Source organism: Anabrus simplex, chromosome 10, assembly GCF_040414725.1.
Source record: "Anabrus simplex isolate iqAnaSimp1 chromosome 10, ASM4041472v1, whole genome shotgun sequence".
NCBI lineage: Eukaryota > Metazoa > Arthropoda > Insecta > Orthoptera > Tettigoniidae > Anabrus > Anabrus simplex.
Genome location: NC_090274.1, coordinates 72014425 through 72032156, shown reverse-complemented (window position 1 = coordinate 72032156; position 17732 = coordinate 72014425). Strand labels below are relative to the sequence as shown.

Below are 17732 nucleotides of genomic sequence, written 5' to 3'. Positions count from 1 at the left end.
AAATAAATTATGGTTGGGCGTATTTTTGTGTAATAATGTGTTACTGCTTAATAGACTTTTGATATTGCGAGTTCATTATACATTATCTGCCCCTACAAAGATCTTTCTCAAATTTGAGTACCTATAAAATGGGACATATTCCTCGAGATAAAAAATGGAATAACTTGAAAACCATACGTAATATGATTTCCATACTTTGTAGTTGAATACCCAGAAATATGATGTATAAATGCCTAATAGAAACTTTTTTGATCAAACCTTTCTTTTAAGCTACAAAACTGTTTTTCCTTTCTCCTAAAAAGTAAGGATTTTGGAATGTGTAACCTTTTCAACTCGCCGATTCATTACAATTGCTTACATTTTCCGTACTACCCCAGTTAGGAGCTTTTGATCTTAGCTTTTCCATTTCTTTTTTGGCGTTCATGACACAAGCAAGCTGAAGAAATGTTGATATCAATATAAGTCAATTTCCAGCTGTCTCATGGAATGACAATGAATAACTAAGTTATAAAAGAAATGATGGTTGGGCGTATGTTTGTGTAATAATGTATTACTGCTTAATATACTTTTGAAGTTGCGAGTTTATTATACATTATCTGCCCCTACAAAGATCTTTCTCAAATTTGAGTACCTATAAAATGGGACACATTCCTCGAGATAAAAAATGGCATAACTTGAAAACCATACGTAATATGACTTCCATACTTTGTAGTTGAATACGCAGAAATATGATGTATAAATGCCTAATAGAAACTTTTTTGATCAAACCTTTCGTTTAGCTACAAAACAGGTTTTCCTTTCTCCTGAAAAGTAAGGATTTTGGAATGTGTACCCTTTTCAACTCGCCGATTCAATTACAATTGCTTGTGTTTTCCGTACTATTCCAGTTAGGAGCTATTGATCTTTTCTTAAGCCTTTCCATTTCTTTTTCTGGCGTTCATGACATAAGCAAGCTGAAGGAATATTGATATCAGTATAAGCCAATTTCCAGCTGTTTCACTTAGTGTTGCCACTGCCTTTTCGATATGCCATGCTACTGTGCGACTTTCCAGAAAGTTTTGCTTGTAGATAACCAGCAGAAGCGACCATAAAGGCGGTGAACGTGGGAAATACGTCAGTGAACTACAGGAAGAGATTCCTACGCCTTGGAACGAGTGTATACGTGCTGTATAGTAATACAATGCGTATACCTTGTTTATTAGTAAGAAAAATGTAAAACGCTTATACAGGGTTTATTCACTGTTTAACTAAACAAGAGTTAAACAACTGTATAAGGACTTTTTATTAGTAAGACGGAAAAGGTTTAAGTTCTTGTGTTTCTGGATTTGTGTATCTGTAATGACAAGAACGGGTGAAGCCACTACTGCACAATATAACTTTGATAACCATAGAAAGTACTGTACTTCAAACATAAAAAACAGGTCCCAACACAAGCATTATTCAGGTAGGTACTATTAGCCCTCAGTAAGACTAATCACAGATCATATTAACATCAACAAATGGAATTTCATCACAGGGCTATGCTTGAAAAAATTAAATAATTCTCACACTGAATATTCAAAACTTACACAGAAGGTTCCTGGAACCCATAATTTAATCACAAAATTATCCAGAATGCTAAAACAAAAGAAATTTAATAAGTCATTAAGAAAATTATGGAAAACATGAGTTGCACGAGTTGCAGAGATTATTACTGAGAAATATAAAGATGCAGACACAGTACAGTATCATACACACTGCATTCCATTTCCCCAGTCCAGTTCTAGAGGCAAGTAGTGGAACTGGAAGGATGGTAACCAATGCAGTAAATAATGTTCTATATGAAAAAATATATTTGTGAATAACTCTTGTAAAACAAACCCCATGGCACTACAGCCCTTGAAAGGCCTTGGCCTACCAAGCAACCCGGCTCAGCCTGAAGGCCGGCAGATTGCGAGGTGTCATGTGGTCAGCACGATGATTCCTCTCAGCCGTTATTCTTGGCTTTCGAGACCAGGGCCGCTATCTCACCATCAGATAGCTCCTCAATTCTAATCACACAGGCTGAGTGGATCTTGAAACCAGCCCTCAGGTCCAGGTAAAAATCCCTGCCCTGTCCGGAAATCGAACCTGGGGCCTCCGGGTAAGAGGCAAGCGCGCTACCCCTATACCAAAGGTTCGGCGAATAACACTTATAACAGTAGAAAATAACTATGTTTCAGTTTTACATAAGAATATTTTACACAGATAATATGCTTATAATCTATTAAGTAGTTAACCATATCAATACTGCAGGACTTGAGCGGCAGTTGTGTTGGCACCCTATACAGGGAATATAAACGAGAGTAAATTATACACCAAACTTTTAAACTTTTAAAGTATAATTATTGTGAAACAGAGGCTTACGATTCTGTGGAGTTTATAAGAAAAGCAAAATTGGCTGGCAGACCCTCACTCAGTCGTATGACATTCCCCACCAAATATAGTTCGAGACCCATACATCAGCAAAACTGAAATATTTCAAGGAACGGAAGGATTACATTCTGCCAATTCATCATGCATACTACTACCAAAACAGTCATGGTGGAGTCTGCAGAAAAGACCTGTGGCAGGGTAAAAGATATAGTAAAACAGAAGAAACAAGCTTTGAAAAGATGACTGAGAAAAAGATCAACAGAATGCAAAACAGAATAAAGGCACAGCAAGGAGTGCTCCAGGGTGGTACAACAAAAGAAAAAGAAATACTGGCAAAAATTCACTCAATCTCTGCAAGAAGATACAACCAGAAGCAAAAAGATCTTATTCCAGTGGGTAAAAAAAAAAAAAAAAAAAAAAAAAAAACCCAGGTGAAGGTGCTAATTTCATTAAAAATGAACAGAAGGAAGTGATGACACAGGAGCAGGATATATTGCAGAGGCGGGGAAAATACTTTGAACAGCTTTACAACGTGCAAAATACCTCGGTACAAGGAGAAATCTAAGAACCAGATTTAGTGCAGATGGAAGATAAGGAAAACGAGCTCTCTATGGCAGAGATTGAGAGGGCCCCCAAAAGAATGAAATGAGGCAAGGCAGCTGGAATTGAAGAGGTCACCATAGAAATGATAATAGCAGCAGCAAAAGAGTGAACGAAAGGGGTCATTATACCAATTTTCAAGAAAGGAGACAGGAAGCAATGTGAAAATTACAGAGGAGTGACAATGATACCTCGTACAGCTAAGATCCTTGAAAGAATCTTGGATAAACGAATAAGAGACAGAGTAGAGGGAAAATTGGCAGAACACCAGTATGGATTCAGAAAAGGTAGGTCCGCATTTGACCCAATATTTACGTTGTGTCAAATGATGGAAAGGTATTAGGAATATGGAAAGGAGATTGACCTGTCTAAAGCATTTGATAGGATGGATCATGGGAGACTACTGGCAAAAATGAGTGCGATTGGACTAGACAAAAGAGTGACTGAATGGGTTGCTATACTTCTAGAAAATGATCTCAAGAGAATTAGAGTAGGCGAAGCTTTATCTGACCCTGTAATAATTAAGAGAGGAATTCCTCATGACAGTATTATTGAACCTTTATCTTTTCTTATATATATATAAATGATATGAGTAAAGGAGTGGAATCAGAGGTAAGGCTTTTTGCGGATTATGTTATTCTCTATAGAGTAATAAATAAGTTAGAAGATTGTGAACACCTGAAAAAATGACCTTGGTAATGTTGTGAGATGGACAGTAGGCAATGGTATGATGATAAACGGGGTTAAAAGTCAGGTTGTGAGTTTCACAAAGTTCTCTCAGTTTTAATTACTGCGTTGATGGGGTGAAAGTTCCTTTTGGGGATCACTGTAAGTACCTGGGTGTTAATATGAGGAAAGATCTTCATTGGGGAAATCACATAAATGGGATCGTAAATAACGGATACAGATCTCTGCACATGGTTATGAGGGTGTTTAGGGGTTGTAGTAAGGATGTAAAGGAGAGGGCTTGTAAGTCTCTGGTAAGACCCTGAACTAGAGTATGGTTCCAGTCTATGGGACCCTCACCAGGATTACTTGATTCAAGAAATGGAAAAAATCCAAAGAAAAGCAGCTCGATTTGTTCTGGGTGATTTCCGACAAAAGAGTAGCGTTACAAAAATGTTGCAAGGTTTGGGATGGGAGGAACTGGGAGAAAGGAGGCGAGCTCCTTGACTGAATGATACGTTCCGAGCTGTCAGCAGCGAAATGGCGTGGAATGACATTAGTAGACGAATATTGAGTGGCGTGTTTAAAAGTAGGAAAGATCACAATATGAAGATCAAGTTAGAATACAAGAGGACAAATTGGGGAAAATATTAATTTATAGGAAGGGGAGTTACGGATTGGAATAACTTACCAAGGGAGATGTTCAATAAATTTCCAATGTCATTGAAATCATTTAAGAAAAGGCTAGGAAAACAGATAGGGAATCTGCCACCTGGGGGACTGCCCTAAATGCAGATCACTAGTGACTGTCATGAGTAACGTTTCTAGATATTGAAAAGGCATATAACAGTGTCCCAAGGAATTTGGTGTGAAAAACATTCAGAGGCACAGATTGGGAATGAAACAATGCAGATGGTAATAGCATTGTATCAAAATTGTAAAAGCTGTGTTACAGCCAAAGTGGGTCAAACTGAATGGTTAAGAGTTGAGACCGGCTTAAGACAGGGAAGTGTATTGTCTCCCTTACTCTTCACTATCATCATGGATAGAATTCTACATAATATCCAAGAAATATGATGGGCGAGCAAGTAAAGTCTATGCTCTTTGCTGATGATGTAGTTTGGGGAGATAATGAAGAGGAAGTACAGACACTAGTTGATTTATGGAGTGACGAGATAAGAAATTTTGGAATGAAGATTAGTAGTGCAAAAAGCAAGGGTTTGATCATAACGAGAGGTAACAGAAAATCCAGGCGAGTGATAAAAATAGGAAATGAACCTCTTGAAGTATTGAAAATTTTTTAATATTTGGCCGACATGATGACACAAGATGGAAATTTGGATGGAGAAACTGATTTAAGAATACAGCAGTCTGCAAGTTCTACCAGTTTGTGAGAGACATTGCATGGAACAAAGATGTGCCAATGAAGTTCAAGGAGGTTTTATACTCGTCCTATTATAAACCTATACTGATCTATACTTCAGCAGCCTGAATGTTGACTAAGCGGAACCAAAGTAAGATACAAGCAGCTGAAATGAGGTTCTTGAGGAGCATACAGGGAAAGACAAGACAAGATAGAATACAAAATGAGGAAATAAGCAGAAACATGGGAGTGTGTGAACTTCAAGAAGAGATTGATATAGCAAAGCTAAAATGGTTTGGACACATGAGAATACCAGGAGAGAGAATACCGAACAGAACATTCATGGATACAGAGACTGCAAAGTGGCCAAGGGGACGGCCTAGAATGAGATGGAGGAGTTATGTTGTGGACTGTATTGCAAATAGAGGAATCGATAGCAATAAAGTACTAAAAGAGGAATTGTGGAAAGATCGAGTAAGGTGGAGGGAGAAAATCTGGAGAAGGGAATGGACGAAGAAGACTACCAAAACATTAAATCTGTTGCAGAATCAGAGAACATTCCTGAGGATACTTTCTGATGATAATGATCACTGTTAAATAACATCTTCAACCATAAATTTCCTGAGCAAAATACAGTAATAATAATAATCGTATGGCCTCAGCTGCCGTTTTGCAGACATTTCGATTTGACGCCATCTGGCTGTCTGCTCGTCAATTTCGACGTTCCGGTTTACTCTGTCTGCCATCTAGCGGACCTAGAGTAAACCGGATCTCTCTTGGGCGTCTATGGCTGAGATTGAATTAATTTTGTCGGGTAAATACCAAATGTATCACCAGAGATCTTTTACATGCCGACATCGTACGACATGGAGTGTCGAATGGACTTTTTTCCGCCCTTCAAAAATCCGACTACCTCTGCCGGGTTCGAACCCGCTATCTTGGGATCCGGAGGCCGACACTCTACCACGGATCCACAGAGGCAGCTAGCAAAATACAGTTATGAAGTGCAACAATCTTGGTATAATATGTTCAAAAATGTTAAATGAAAGAAAAAATTATTATTTTTGAATTAGAAAGAAATATAAACATTATTTATAATATTGGAGGTAGCCCTGTGAAGGATCGAAGAAGTTTAGTGATGTCCTCCATTCATTATTGATATTGTCTTATTTTGGACTTATTAAAGAAAGTCTGCAATAAAATATGTGCTTGCGCCTTATGTCCACAAAAATGAATACAGGTAGTTCCTGATATTTTTCCAGACTCATTCACAAAACTTAATTTTTCTCCATTTTAAACAAGTGTCGGTTAACCTGTTTTTCTGGGCATGCCTTCAAATAAAGTATCGGCAATAAACGTAAAATAATAACAGTATGAAAAGGCATTGTGTCAGTGGAAATACAAGAGTTCTCACTGTATTTACCTGAATTTACACATACACATGTACCTATAAGAAATGGTATCCTAAACAAAAACTACAAAACAAATGGTGATAAATTAATATCAACACACACCTAAACAAAGTATAACCCCCTATGCTGTAAAGAAACCAACTGTGAAAAATTGTCTTCTACACTCCATCCACCCTGTTCACCCGAATATGAGTGTGTTGGTGGCGATTTTTGTTTGAAAAGGAAGTACAACTAGCATACCTGCCAACTTTCAAAAAGAGAAATCTGGTAGATCCTAAAGCAGAAAAATTTTAACAGCACGCGCATGCATCGCAAAGTCTTGAGACATTGTGAAAAAGGACGGCCAAGACGTGGAGATTACAAACAATACTAATACAAGTCAAATACATGTTATGATTACCCCTGAAATTAAATACTTACACAAAGTTACATCTTGATGAGTATTCATCTGTTTTCACTTAACATTGGGAACAGTTCACGCAGTACACAGTGTTTTTTTGCACTTTAAACGTACTAGTCACAATAAGAATGTAAGCTCAAAATTAAACTAAACATGTACACTTATTTACAACAGTCTGCCAAGTTCACAGTATGCAGGCTATTATCCATCACAAGTTGGAGAGGACAGATGGAGATGAGTTGCTTTCTTTGCTTTCTTCAGAAATTCTGGAGGAAAACTACAAGTAACATGGACCAGTACTTCTTGTTTGCAAAACAGAAATAGAATCAGAATTTAATTTGACACTGAGGACATAAACTGATTTTGGTTCTTTTTCACCAAGCTGAATATACGTTTACACTCGCACTGGATACTATCATACTTAGGAACACCATCAGCTCCACGCACGTTCATCAAGCGAGCCCATTTGGTGTCATCAGTCAGATTCTCACCCTCAACAGAAGCACAGTCATCAATCTGAAGAGCTACTAACTAGTTCTGAAGTACATTCGTTGCATCCTCAACAGACTCGCTGTCCTTCCTCAGCAGCAATGATGGAAATCTTTCTATAAAGAATTGTACAGAAGAAAACCGGGCATCTTCAATTTTTGAAACCTTTGCATTTCAGTACTTCATCACTGAGAGTGAACTTGTTAATAATATAATCACATGCTGTGCAGAAGTAATGGTATGGAACTTTTGATCACTTTTGGTTTAACAAATCTGGAAAGCAGTTGCTTTAACAAGTTCATCATTAGTTCTAGTAGTTTATGAATGTGAGGGGAAGCATTCTGAAGTGTAGAATTAAGGTTCTCAAATTAAGGAATGACAGCATACAGGAAGGCACACTGTGTCTTATTTAAGCCTGATGACAGAACCATAAAACAAAAATTATTTTTCCTTATTCTTTAGCAAAGGAGTGTCAGATTTTGAAACACATTCAAATCTTTTGGGAGCAACCAATTCTGACGACTCAGTAGCTTTCCTCTTGACATGGTCTTTGGAACTACCAGGCTCAGCTTTTGGGATCATAAATTATGTTAAGCTAGTAGTTGATGCACACTGAGCATTAACAAGCACCTCATCTTTAACACGTTCAGTGCAGATCACGCACTGGGCGTGTGACGCTACTTTATAAGCACACGCGGAGCACGCGGCTAGCACGTCATAGGACAGTTGCTAGGAAATATGAATCACAGGTTTCTCACACGGTAAGAAAGGCTCTAATTGTCACCCCGCACATCGAGTAAGTCCAGTCTACTAGCAGATTCATCCGTAGCCATATTTGTGCATGCGTATTCCGTTTCCCGTGTATTTCCTCTCCAGAGTTGTCGTCATATGTCATCATTCATTTATGGGATCTTCGAGCAGCAAGACCACTTCAATGCGAGGTAAGACACTGCATTTTCTGTTTATTAATTCTTCAAGAGAATTACGAGCGATTCCGCTTTTGAAATAAATAAATTCCACTATTGCAATATGTCGGTAAAAGAACTGAACTTGTAATTGTCGTTTATTCTTGAATCATATACGTGTATAACACGAAAGAACTTCTAATTGTCATTTATTCCAAAATCACATTTATAAGTAACTTGAAAGAACGTGCAGTAATCATTTTTGACTGCATCATGATGCTTTGTTATCATTTTATTTTTATTTTTTTATTTTTTTCAGATGGCCGACAATGTGGTTCCTTCAACATCACGAGACCCACGCAATTAGCCAAAGTATTTCATTTTTGTTTGTCAAATTCTGTAATAGAGAAGTGTAAATATGAATATATTTATGTCTGTAATCAAATGGCATGAGCAAGCCAGTACGTAGACAGGTGACTGTGCTTCCCTTAAAACAGCAGCAACTCCATTCTTTCCAATCATGACTGGAGCATTGTCGGAACAGAACGCTACACAATTTTGAATTGGTATTTTGTAACACTCTAGCTGTGAAATTACCAAATTACCAATATTACATCCCACTGAATCGCCCACCAAGGCTGGGAGAGACAACACTGACTTATCTTTTCCTGCTTTGCCACGAAACAGAGTAAAGCTGAGAATCACTATTATTGTTCCCATCAGGCTGCTCTTCCGCTGGAAGCGACTGCGCGCGATTATGAGATGAGGCGACTGCAGGTGACTGATTCATGCGACTATACGTGACTGGGGTCACCCACTGCAGGAGACTTCACGCGACTGTCAGTTGGCGTCTGTAGTCCGTACAGGTCTGTGTGAGAGTTTCTGTAGAAGGTGTTGTCAAGCTATTAAGATCATTAAAGGTTCTGTGAGATGGATGATAAGGTTTTACTTTTAGAAGATTTACTACCTAATGAGGCGTCAGAGGAAAAATCGCAAAAGAATACGTCAGTGTTAACACTAGCCAGCAGCGTAGCCAGAATCGACCGATTGGGGGGGGGGGATTATAGTTACAAAATTATTATAATTATTATTAATGAAGGTGCTTGTGAGTGTGTAGTGTGCTCATGCATAAGTGTCTTTATGGGAACAATGGTACAAGTGAAATTATGTTCATATTCAGATTGCAGTACACTACAAAATCTTGCATTAAAATACAGAACATGAACAGTATAATCAAGGTCAACAGTTTTCAGCCAAAGGTATGTATGTATTACAATATAAAACCCAACTTTCAAGGCTTCTTAGAAAATAAATTCAAGAGATCTGTTGGTTTTACAAATCTGTCTCTGTGAATGTTCAAAAGAGCCAACACTTTGAGTCGACGTTCACTTGTTTATTGTCAGTTTCCTTTTATTTCCTTTTGTAAAACGTCCATGAGGGGGGAGGAGAGTTCTAACCACCCACTTGGCTATGCCAAAGGGAGTTTCCATCATCTGGTGGAGGATTTGATGAATGACCCCCAGTTCTTTGATTAATATCTGATGTGGCCAGAAACATCCAGAAACTAAATTCTGAATGCAAAAGACCAAGAATAGCCAAAATGCCACACTTCAGGGAGACAATAACGCCTTTGAAACGTTTAAGTGAGAATCGATAGTAAGTTATATGAATTTTAAGAAGCTTTGAATATTCAAAAGAATCAAAGTTCGAATTAAGAATGTAATTTAAGATATCAGTACAACATACAAAAATAACGAAGGTTCACATCCATCAGTAAGATTCACGTAAGAAGAGTTCAACAGAAATTTCTAATTACAACAGTCTCTACTTGTTGCGTTTTGTTCATACCCAACTGTCGGCAGCCCTTAAGATGATTTTAATGGTTTCCCTTTTTCACACCAGGCAAATGCTGGGGCTGTACTTAAAACCATGGCCACTTCCTTCCCACTCCCAGCCCTTTCCTATCTCGTCGCCACATGACCTATCCGTGCAGTGTGATGTAAAGCAAATGGTAAAATTTTAAAAATGTCATGTTGTTTTCAACCATTTTCCTTTTTCAATTTTTATTTTATATTTATATAATATAATTTGTGACAAAACCTTTTATTTAAATTGTGAATCTTCCTACTCTAACCCTTTCAGACCGTGCACGCACAATTGTGCGTGTTCGTATTTATGTCTGAGCTTATTTGACGTTTTCTTGGCGCTAGACCAGACTGCAGTGCTTGTGCGGGACACGTAGCATGTACTTCAGCCGTTTTTATTTAGTACTTGACCACCAGACGGCAGGAAGAAGAGTTTAAAAATACAGTTCATTAGCAATATGGCAGGAAGCAGTAATGCCTAATGTAAATATTTATTGCATTCATATTAATCTAAAAGCTTTACTGATATCAGAATAAAATCAACGAAGTGCGTAGATTGTGTAGCAACCATAAGATGTGAACTTACAACATCGTACGTAATACCATGAGGTACAGGCAATGCATGCAGGAGTGCTGGTTGCTGTCACAAAAAGGACTGTGAAAGAAAAACTCGTACTCTACATGAGAAATGTAAAAGATTTTAATTGTTTAAAATCATTCCACACTGTAAAATAGAACATTTGATCATGTACATGTGCACATTCACATGTACTGAGTTGAATTTTTTTTATCTTTTTGTTTTTTGCAAGTAGTGAATGAAGTCCTGACACGCACATTTGTGTGGGTTCTGTTTTTCAGCCGATAGTTCTTATTTTGTAAAATAAACTGTAAAAACATTTATTTGAGAGCATTTTAATAAGTTTTTGACGTTTTGACACCTCCAGATTTCTTTCAGGTCTGACGACAAGCTGCTGCTGCCAAAAAGGCAGTTATAGCAAAACTCCTCCTCAGTGTAGAAAATTAACGTTTACTTGTGTTTGAACGAAGATTTGTTTAAATTATTCCCCACTGTAAAATAGAACATTTGATCATGTACATATGTAGATTCACATGCATTGAGGTAATTTTTCTTCTTTGTAAGTAGTGAAGTAAGTCCTGACACGCACAATTGTGCGGGTGCTTTTTTCAGATGTTAATTTTTATTTTGTAGAATAATCTAAAAATATATGGGCCGATTGCAGAAACAGCATTTAGACGATGTCTATGGTTAAACAATGCCTAAGTATGGCTGCCGCATTGCAGAGACGTTATTTATCACTTAGACACTGTCTAAAACCAATGTTCAACCGGTCATGTTTAAACACTGCCGAGAGCACTGCTTAACCTCAAATGACAGGAGTGAAGCACAATCAGAGGTTATGTACCATGAAATATGTAATTTGTATTATCATGTTGAGTCTGACGCCCTCTCTGTGGGTCGCCCGCTGCTAAATCGCAGCAATTCGTTTGACATGCACGGGGAGATAATCATAAAATAAGGTTTCGCTTTACGAGACACTTGTTTCTTGAGACTGACAAAGTGACAGTCTGGTTACTGTCAACTTGAATACAATTCTTGGCAGTCAATATATTTTGTTATATACATGGGGTAATTCCCATGGAATTATAGGTCACTTCAACTACATACATACCACAATTACGTGTCCCGATCGTCTGAGGGCTGTCACCGGGAGAGATTCACTTATATTTACTGCCAAGTAAACACACATAATTGTGAAAACTAAAAAGCAGGTTGTATGGGATTTTTATATATATACAATCGCACAGGTTTTTATGCAACTATCAGATAGGAAAAGGCAAGTGGTGGTGATTATCGTTTAAAGAGGACTGGGGAAGAAGAGCCGTGGCCATAATAACAGTCCTAGTATTTGCCTGGAGTAAAAATAGGGAAACTACGGAAAACAATCTTCAGGGCTGCCGATGATGCGTTTCGAATCTACGATCTATATGGCCCGTACAACACACTCGGTTACACATTACTATTGCTTCATCTTACCTTCGTCGAAGCTACCGTATTTATGAGTAGATTACACTCACTGTAACAACACTATAATGAAAGCTACACTTCCCCGTACGGTGGCGTGTCGCTTGTGTCGATAGTATTATGAGATTTAATTTGCACCGAAAGTGATACTCTTATCTGTGGGCAAGTCATGCTCAGCCATATTTGAGTAATGTGTACGAAGACAAACAGCTGACTGACGTTCGGCGCACGCACCGACGAATTTCATTGGTTGCGACAAGCAAAGAGTTGAATGAAAGATACTTCTGTCTCCATTTTCAAACCAAAATTGAAACTTTAAGGGATGTCTAGTTAAACATCGACTGAACACTGTTTATGCAATGGAAGATCGTGAATGATTTATTAGACATTGTTTAGGTAGACAATGTCTAAGGCTTAAAACTAGTCATCGTTTCTGCAATCGGCCCTATGTATTTAAGAGCATTTTAGTCAGTTTTTGACGTACAAACAATAATTCACACCACCAGTTTTCTTTCAGGTCTGAAAGGGCTAAGTAAAACAAAGGACTTTCAAGATTCCATCTTGAGTTAAATAATTATTATATGTGGTTCGACCTTTGTATAACATTTCATTTATGATAAGACTTTTTATTCATTTGAGAATCTTACAGTTCTAAGTCGAACTCAATACTTTCAAAGTTGGAACTGTAGTGTACTGGCGACTACAAACGGCAAATCCCATTCGAGGGGGATCTATCACTTGTCACCTCTTGTCGGCTGTAGTCGCGTGGAGTTGGCCATTCGAGGTCGCTTGCATTGGACGAGCAGCCTCAGTAGCTAAAGGAAATGGTTCACATTGCATGTAACCAACAAGTTCACTTCTTGAATCCATAGCCATTTCTTTCTATATGTGTGTGGTTTTCGTACAACCACAGCCAAATTTTTTTCCTAAACAGAGCACCAGCATAATCGGCAGCAGCTAACAGGATGAAAATCCACAGCCTGTTTCCAGTCATTTGACCGGGTCAGGAATGGAATGAATGAAGCCCCCATCTAGTGGCGAGGATAGGAATCGTGTCGGTTGCCGAAGCCTGTTGCAATGATTAATGAATGACAAATGAAATGAAATACTGGGGAGTGTTGCTGGAATGAAAGATGACAGGGAAAACCGGAGTACCCAGAGAAAAACCTGTCCCGCCTCCGCTTTGTCCAGCACTAATCTCACACGGAATGACTGGGATATGAAGCATGGAACCCAGTGGTGAGAGCTCGGTGCGCTGCCGCCTGAGCCACAGAGGCTCTCAGCTAACAGGATATTATGTTCACTTAAAAATAAAGTGAACAAGAATTACTATGTCAAGGTCGGCTCCAGAAGAGGTAAAATACGAATTAATTTTCTGACTGCCATCCTTAAATTTTGTATTGGAGACGTGTTGAACAGATTTAATATGATTTACTAATTCTGTTTTTGCTCCGGGAGAAACGTTGTTTTGCCTTTCTGTGATTGTATAAAACAAGGAAATTCAGCAGAATATGCCTCCCTAAAAGACTGATAATATTGTTTCTTAATTGAACTCCTTACAAACACCACTAAAATACTAAATCGGTTCCAAATTCGTCACACAATTCTATGAGTTTCAGAACTATCGCCAATGTTACTCACACCCACATACAAACAAAACCTTTCAGCTGCTATGAAGCATGATGCAGTTACTAAAGTTGTTATATATAAATTCACAGCCTGCTACTTTTCACCAATTTCACAGTAGAACCTCGGTAATTCGAAATGCCGCCTAACTCAAAGAATCACTTGTTCCCGTAAACACGAGGTATGGTTTTGCATGTTATTTAACTTGTTTAATTCGAAATACGGATAATGCGTAATTCGAAGAACGTCGGTCCCAGTATTGAAATTCAGACTTTTAATTTGAAATTGTCTTTCATTTTGTTAAAAATAAGGTTATGTGAACGAATGTGATCCATGAAATATCACTGTAATATTTGTCACAAATGGGAGATAGTAACTGCTTTTACTCAAATAAAGTCTCAAATCCCAGGTTGATTAAGAAATAATACGAAATATTTTATTTTAGAGAATACATACTTTACTGCCTTACAACAACTATTTCTACTACATCGCAGCGCTTCCGTAAGTGTTTTGTTCGTCCAAAACTGTCGTCTGTGATGTCTTTGGTCATTGAAGTTCTTTGGTGTCGTTTTATTAATTTTTCTCATTCGATGCAATTTGATGGGCTGTCACTTCATGTGCATTAACTGATTCATTAAACAATTTATTGGTCCAGGGATCATGCAATTTTTCAACAAAATACCCGCACTCCTATTCGCTAGAAAGAGAGCTAGTTGGTGCCAGCCCTGGACCTCAAGGAAAAAAAAAAAGAAAAAAAAAAAAAGATGACGGCACCTGCAGCGGAATGCAAGACATACGGCCAAAGATAACAAAAATCGCAGACATAGCACTCCCATTCATCGGTGTCAGCCCTGGAACTCAAGAAACAAAAGACGGCACAAGCAGCGGAATGCAACACCATGGACTCCTATTTACAGCCAGTAAATACGTATACATATTTCTTGCTAGTAACTATGTATTTCTTAATCAACCTGGGATTTGAGACTTTATTTGAGTAAATCAATGATTACCCTTCGTTTGTGACAAATATTACAGTGATATTTCTTGGATCAACATCGTTCACGTAACCAAAAATAATATTTTAGCGTAATTTTAATTTGAAAATTTTCCGCGTCACAATAGAACACGTCCTCCGGAATGTGCAGGGGTATCGTTCCAAACTTTGACTTTCGTGTGCCTACAGTGTGCGTGCTTCAGAGTTGCCTAGATCAAGTGAAATCATACTTCTTTTGTATTCTTGTAGTTACTTATTTTACTTTAAGTTTTAGTGTGCAGTTATAAACTTCAAAGTTATTGTATTTATACTGCATTTTAGTTTATTATTATGGTATTTTAGTTTAAGGCGTTCCCTTTCTGTGTTGCGAGACGGCTAAGCGTCAGTATTCTTTCAAGACACTGAGCGAAAAGATGAAAATTATAAGGGAGGTCAACAAAGGACAAAAAACTAAATAGCTGAAGACTTTGGAATTACTGTATCTACGCTTTCAACTTTCTTAAAAAATCGTTAAAGCATACAAGCTCAAGAAATGCAGGGTGATTTGGATGTGGAATTGATCGAGTGGTTTCGGCATGATCGAGCGAACAATATCCCTGTTGATGGCAAGATTATTAACGGGAGGGCAATGAACTGGCGCCAAGATGGGGCTGGAGTTTTAGTGCTGAAACGGGTGGCTTCAGAGTTTTAAGGAACGGCACAATATAATGCGGCAGGCAGTGTGCGGAGAAGCAGAATCAGTGAACACTAGCGATTCGTATGCACTGAACAATATCTTCAATGCCGATGAGACTGCATTGTTTTGTAATGCTGAGCCCAAACGGAATTATGGTTTTAAAGGAGAGAAGTGCCATGGCGGGAAATATTACAACAATAGGGTCACAGTCCTTCCGTGTTCCAATGCAGACGGAAGAGAGAGACTTCCTCCCCTCGTCATAGGCAGGTTCGAGCAGCCACGATGTTTTAAGGGAACCAGGCACTTTCCGTGCAAATACAGGGCATCTAAAAATTCCAGGATGACAGGCAAAATTTTTGAGGAGTGGCTGGTATGCTTTGAGCGCAAAATGGCATGCCAGGACAGAAAAGTACTTCTGTTGTTAGATCAGTGTGCTGCACACAAACATAATTTAATTTTAAAACATGTGAGTTTTCTTTTTCTGCCAACCAACACTACGAACTACTTGCAGCCCCTAGATCAAGGTATACTTTCATCTCCGAATCGTGCCCGGTGCGTTAATCTCTCCGTGGAGCCGCTAGTAAATATACAGACGGGAGAAATAAGCAAGTGGACGTGATGGATGCAATGCGGAGTGCGACAGTTGCCTGGGATGCTATTCCTTCATCGACTATCAAAAACTGCTTCGTTAAGTGTGGTTTTGGTTCGTTAAATGAAGTAGAAGAAGGATAAGAAGACGACAATGAAGATGAATGTGAAGAATTACAGCAAAAGTCTGATTCGGTAAACTTTCGCCGAGTGTATCGGCAAAGACCATGCGGAGACTACTTCAGAAGAGCGGGACGATGATCAGATGCTGAAAACGACAAAAACACGACGCAGGCGGCAACTATTCCGCGGAAAAATGATATGCTTGCTGCTCTAGCCGTGTTGAATTCTGTGATAAGTGCAAGTGATGCTGACGATGCTACGATTAAGGCTATGGCCCATTTGGAGCAATTCGTAGCTAGTGTTTATTTGAAAAATTTGAAAATACATAGCTTTTCAAAAATAATCCTTTTTTTGGTAACCCCTCATATATAAAACAGGGTGAATTGGATGTAAACAAACATGGATTGAAAATGTGAGTGTTGTATTTAATATTATTTTGGCGTGAATTTTTCAAACTACTTGGTGTGGACCTCTGTTTAAAACCAAGTTATTGAAATTGTACTTCACCTTGGGCCTTGGTGTGTGACAAGGGAAATAAAAATAATAATAATAATAATAATAATAATAATAATAATAATAATAATAATAATAATAATAATAATAATAATAATAATAATAATAATTACCATTATGTAACTCCCAAGTTTTATTTAATGTTTGCACTGTTGAACTTCTGTTATGGAATATTACATGTAGATCTTCTGATTGGTCAAAAAAGACAGTGAACATGGGATTTAATATCTAACATTTGATCACCACCAATTAAAATTACAGGAGCGTCTGCTCACTGTTTTGGGGTAATATGATGATAGGTGTCACGGTAGTGTCAGACATTGCTAATGTTTTGGTGTCAGACATTGCTAATGTTTTGGTGTCAAACATTTGTAAATTTAACAATTTTTTAGTTGAATTAATTTGTGTGGGGCTTAAATATTACTATCATCATCATCTTTATCACGAATTGACCTGAGAGGTTGTGTGTTGATTTAAAGCGTTGTTACAACTTGAATTAAGCTTGATTAACTACTTCTTATAATTTTTCTTGCTTGATATATTTCCAATCTAATTTTAATGATGCAAGTTATTTTCTCCAACTGTGATTGTGTGTTTTAATTGATTTCATTTAATATATTTATTCAAACTAGTGATGTTTTAGTGAGTGTAGCACTAGACCCCTGTTTATCCTTGTTTGCTATTTTCCCAACCTCGCCATTTTATTCGTGGTATGAGCTCAGTATTATCTGCGCACTTTTTAGTGATAGATTTTTGTACTCGTTGGAGAAGTAAGAAGGGTTCTGTTAATACCGCCAACTGAATGGAAATGAAATCTGAACTGAATCGATAATATGATCGATGGATATGAATTTTATAAACCTTTATTATTTTAAGCAAACAACTGTGTCACACACACAATATATAATACTATATAACATTTCCCATTGCGAAACGTGTTCCTAGCATGAATTCTATAGTTTGGCTTTGCTGTGTAAATAACAACAGTACGAGTACTTAAAGTGTACGCCAGATGTCGCAAAGCGATGATAAGCTTTTCTTAGTTTGTTTCAAAGGTTGCCCATACGAATCTCG

The 17732-nt window shown here is 37.9% G+C and overlaps 1 protein-coding gene across 1 annotated transcript in view; it reads right to left on the bottom strand.

Annotated features, from left to right (window-relative positions):
- The window catches only part of AGO1 (protein argonaute-2), a 327978-nt gene that overhangs the window by 258462 nt on the left and 51784 nt on the right, over positions 1-17732 (bottom strand). The gene's annotated exons all lie outside the window — the stretch shown is intronic.